This window comes from Ammodytes marinus, assembly GCF_949987685.1.
Source record: "Ammodytes marinus genome assembly, chromosome: 22".
In the NCBI taxonomy this organism is placed as follows: Eukaryota; Metazoa; Chordata; class Actinopteri; order Uranoscopiformes; family Ammodytidae; genus Ammodytes; species Ammodytes marinus.
This window is the reverse complement of record NC_137226.1, coordinates 3,732,827-3,738,568: the sequence shown is the minus strand read 5'-3', so window position 1 is coordinate 3,738,568 and position 5,742 is coordinate 3,732,827.

Sequence of the window (5,742 nt, the reverse complement as noted above, 5' to 3'; positions counted from 1 at the left end):
ATGAACAAACATTTAGTTAGAGCCGCAACGATTAATCGACAAATCGATTATTAATCGATTATTAAAATTATCGCCAACTATTTTGATAATCGATTAATCGTTGCGAGTCATTTTTTAATAAATGTTTTCCAAATTGTCTGATTTCAGCTTCTCAAAAGTGAACATTTTCTGATTTCTTTAATCCTATTATGACAGTAAACTGAAATATCTGTCTGTTTTGGACATAACAATACATTTGAGGACGTCAACATGGGCTTTGGAAAATTGATCAAAATTTTTCACAGTTTTCTGACATTTTACAGACCAAAACACTAATCGATTAATAATCGATTAATCGAGAAAATAATCGTTAGTTGCAGCCCTACATTTAGTATTTTCAAAGTAAAGTTCACCACAAATTCCACCTCGATGTTTTGAGGTGATCAACATCCCACCACAGGAAGTACAACTTGTTATTACAGGATGTCTAAACACCTCTCATTACACTACGATTTGGTTTCTGGTTTCACCTCTTGGTTTGGGTGTGTTACGGTTTCCTTTTCACATACAAACACAGAGACCTGTATTAGTAATATTGGTTTTGAAGGCCAGACCAACTGAGTGTGGGGCGGTCACACATAGGGGAGAGTGGGGGCTGTGTGTTGTGGGTTATTGAGTCCTCTCCTGTCCCACAACTCAAACCTAAAATAGCACACACACCTCCAGCTATGTCTATGGCGGTCTATTTGTGTTAGTTTGTACTGTTTTAGGGGGATGGAACTCACAAAAACTCAAGTAATGTTCTAGCAATTTTAACGTACTTAGAACTACTTAGTACTTACTTTGGAACTTACAAACCCTTTATTTACATTGTAGCACAGATGTATTTGCTCTTCAATTCAATTTAAGACATGAATGAGCTGATAATAAAAACAACCTTTGGGTTTTAAAACACATTTATCATTGATCACAGTCTGTACAATATGTTATTTATAATTTAAAGTGGCTACGAGGAACTTTTCGTTTTCATTGATTCTAGTGCCCCCTATGGACAAAAGCGGAGCTGACATGCCACCAACGCATGCTGTCCTAAAGATCTTTGCTAGCGCATGCCGGCAGCACATGCATTTGTTAAGGATGCAAGTGAAAGAGAGACGGCAGGATGCGTGGCCATGAGGTAATGTTTAAGAGTTCATAAGCCACCACTTTTTTTTTGTTTAATTAATAATAATAGTTAGAATTTTTATAGGCAATATAAGACACTTTACATCATAGAGAAACACACATAAAGAAACGAAAAATACGAAAACAAAATACAGAAAAATTCAAAATGAATAATTGGAACAGAGTCAGGTGTGGTATGGGTGGGGTTATTGCACCCGGCCCAGAAATAGTCCCGGCTCGAACTCTGTAGCGGATTCCCGATTTCATACACATGTTGTGGTGACACATCATAACATAAAAAATACTGGAAACTATAATTAAGACTTCAACAGGTCACCTTAACATTTCTCCAGGTACACAATATAGATCATATAGAGCTATTTTTTAATTGAACTAAAACTGACCTTATATGCAGCATCTTTAATGTCCTCCGATATCACTTCTTTGATACTTCTGTTACAAGACACACACCATTCTCTTGATATAGTATCCTCTTGAAAAAAAAAAACCTTCATCATAGGATTACTATAGTCCTATTTGTACGTAAATAGCTGTTTGTTTTTGTCCCTTTTGTGTTTTAAAAGACCTGCAGCTTGAAACATGAGGGATGAGCTGCATTGTGGGAGTTCTCTCACTTGTTCCGCAGACCCCCTTTGCCACTTTGAAAAGAGCAAGCGTTGCCTTCATTGTCTCCTTTAACAATCGTAAATTTGAACCATAATCTCCCGTCACAACACAAGCAGATAAAAGATAATTATCTCTTTTTCACTGAGGTGCCCCGAGGCTTCTTGGATGGCCTAAGCAGCAGACAACGTGCCTAAACCTTCCCTTATCCCACGCGCACTCACACACACTCACACAGGCAGAAACACACACACACACACACACACACACACACACACACACACACACACACACACACACACACACGCAACAGGCTGGCTTGGATGCCTTTTGCTGCCGCTGCAATGATGAGAGATTTGTCAACAGATGAGTTTTTAATGCTTGTGTAAGTGTTTGTGTGTTGAATGCGTGCACATGAGAAAAAAAAAAAAAAAACGTTTCCAAAAACCTCTCTCTCTTTCTGCACGGAATAACCGGATTTCTGTCTAATTTATGCATCAAGCTAGTAAAAACAGTGATTTTTAAGCAGTTTTTAGATCATAAATTAGGCGTATTGCGAGTGTAAGGGGGGGGGGGGAGGTGGCCCAAAGTTCACAGGTTCACCCAAGGGGGAGATTTAAGGTGCACACGTCGGTCTGTGACAGAAAGTGTCAGAGAGAATGAATGAAGACTTCGGGTTAGAGCGTGAGGTGACGTGTTTGAGAGGAACGCTGAGGCACGGCACGAATGATCTAGGTTTAACAGAGGTGTGTGTGTGTGTGTGTGTGTGTGTGTGCGTGTGTGTGTGTGTGTGTGTGTGTGTGTGTGTGAGTGTGAGTGTGTGTGAGGGGGGGGGTAATTTAAGAGGGAATGGGGCAGGTAGCATGAGTGAAATAGTGGAGGGTGAAAGAGAAGCAAAGTATCCTATAAAACACAGTTATTTCCTAAATACTAATGTTAAAGGGACACTGTGTAACATTTTAAGTAATTCATTAGCTCAAATCAATATCCTCATTCATAAATATAACCTCATTGGTGTAAAATCACCTCTGCCAATAATCTGAATTATCCTCCCGAGCGGAGAATTACAAATATTAATATTACATTTTGTACATTGAGCAGGCAAGTCTTATGGAGGCATCCATGTTGGTTGGAATGTCATCAGGTGCATTGTTTAAAATTCTGAATTGTTCTTGTCCTTGAAGGCCACTGTAGCTTCTGTTATTATTCTAAAGGGGTTGGGGTTACCCAGGGAGTGTTGCATTCTAGAACTTTCTAGAACTTACTTGATGATGTCACATTACACAGTGTCCCTTTAAGGTAAAAGTACATGTAATAAAAAAAAATTCAAAATGTGTCAGTTAAGGTATAAGCCTACCAATGTATTGATAAGGGAAAGGTTCCTTTAGATTACTTACATTTAATCGAAGTAGGCTGACAGTGTTAACTTGGAATGTGATGAGAATAAATTAAAGAACAAACAGGTTATTGCATTTATTTTAAGTTAGATCATTTGGTATCTGGACACTTTACATTTCTGTAACACCACTTAAACTTTGGCAAATCAGTTAATTTTCCGTATGTCTTCTGAAAAAGGAATTTAATACAGAACTGTTTGTTATGATCCGTCTGTTTTCTTGTCTTGTCTTGGTATGTTGCCCTGTTTTACTTTAAAGAGCCCTGTCTTAAAAGATTAAGTCATTGTCGGATGCTTGACAACAAACCTAAATGCTATATAATGAGTGTATTGTTTCAATTCTCCACTCCCCTCGTCTGTATTAAACTGCCTGTGGCCTGATCAAACAGTCATGACTTCACAAAGAATAAGCTCTGGGAATCGGGATTGTACTTTTTCCCAAGTCAAATTTTCTCCTTATGCAGCACCTGTGGAGTGGACAAATAAGAAATTATAATTTAAAACAAACAGAATTACTTTAGTTTGTACATTTTATGTGTTGTCTTTCTCATCTATTGTATTTATTCTATTTTATCCTTTTAGGTATGTAAGCTATCTGATGAGATGTGTGTTTGTTATGTCTGTCTTGAAGCTGTTGTGGCACTGTCATTTACTGTAAAGGATTATTAAAGGATCTATCTGTCTGTCTATCTGTCTGTCTATCTGTCTATCTGTCTATCTATCTATCTATCTATCTATCTATCTATCTATCTATCTATCTATCTATCTATCTATCTATCTATCTATCTATCTATCTATCTATCTATCTGTCTATCTGTCTATCTGTCTATCCATCTATCTATCTATCTATCTATCTATCTATCTATCTATCTATCTATCTATCTATCTATCTATCTATCTATCTATCTATCTATCTATCTATCTATCTATCTATCAAATTTAAAGTTAAAGAGACCTATCATGAAAAGCTAAGGGATTAAAATCATTGTAGGATGCTTGTACTTCTCCCACGTTAATGTTTTGTCCTTACTCAGCACCTGTTGAAGTATATCCCCATGTATTCTGCTACAGCGCATGGCTCTCATGAATATTTTTACGGACTTTTTTCCCCCTAGCTAACGGACGGACGTTTCTCCCAAGCCCCTTAGGCCAAACTGAACTTAACCTGTCAAAAGCCCTTTATGTTGCATCAACACATTTGCATGGGCCCGCCATCCACTAACTACTAACTGTCACTCAGAGGGGGTTTCTCCAACAACACCTTTGCGAAGCCCTCAAACAAACGCCTAAAAAACAGCTAATAAAACGGGTGGCTTAAATCAAGCGATCCGATTGGTTCCTGACTGTTGAATAATTGGCGTATACCGATAGCTTAACCTGGCATGTCGTTTTAGCCACGTCCCAAATCTACCGGAAAAAAAAAGTAGTGCAGACAGGTGGCTTGTATTGTGTTCAGTTTTTGGGTGCAGTGCCAAAGGTACACGCATTAGCTAAGCCCGGGTTTTGATGACATGATCTTGGCACAATTTGAAAAAGGTGTGTATGAAGAGCATGTGTGTGTGTGTGTGTGTGTGTGTGTGCGTGTGTGTGTGTGTGTGTGTGGAATTCCAATCCGTTTATATCTCCGCCAAGTCTCCAAGTTTAATCACCTTTTAATAAACTGGGTAAGGAGTTGACGTCTCGGGACAGATGCTGCAGCTTTATAAGCCTATCTTTGCTTCTACTTGTTGTGGGATAAGTTTACTATTAATCTATTTCTAATTGTAGACTTCTTTTTTCGACTACAACGATTACATACACAGAAATAAACGTTTTTTTTTTTTGGACTATAGAACAAGGTTTAGACTAAACGATCGGCTAGTCATCTGTGCTAAGAGAACTGCAAGAAAGAAACATCTGCCACAGAGAATTTTTTTTTTGGCATGAGGAGTATGACATTTAAAGACGCAGCATTTTCACATCTCACTGCAAACAAGATTTCTTGAAGTTACTCCTCATATATGAGTTCCATTCAATAGTTTCCTGGAGTGAATCAAGTGTTTTGTATCCAGCTTCTTAGGGTTTGCTTATTAAGTTGTCAACACATCACAGGCTATATCAAATATATCAAATAATATCTGAGAAATTGATAGAGAATTTCTTGCATTTATGGATGAGAATTAGCTTCGCAAGCTCCATAAAACTGTCTTCCTTCAAACCGAAGTAAGCAATAACTTATAGAGAGTACAGAGAGTGGTGTGCGGTCAGATTTGAGTTTTGCCAGGTGTGGTCTCAAATCACTGCACACCTGAATCTGAGGTATAGGTGCACCAGAAGGAGGTCTTTCATACAATACTAAGATACAAACACAAAAAAAAGACAGAGATTCGACAGCCATAATAGTGACTGTTTGCGGGAAGCCAACATACAACATTCGAGCTAATGCTAAAGCCAGCATGCTAAAACACTCACAATGACAATGCTAGCCTGCTAATGTTAAGCAGGTTTACTGTTTATCCTGTGCCTGAATCCTAGTTTATCTCTAACGCTTGCTAACATTCACTAGCAAACATAAAGGAAAGCCTTGGCTGATGGGAATG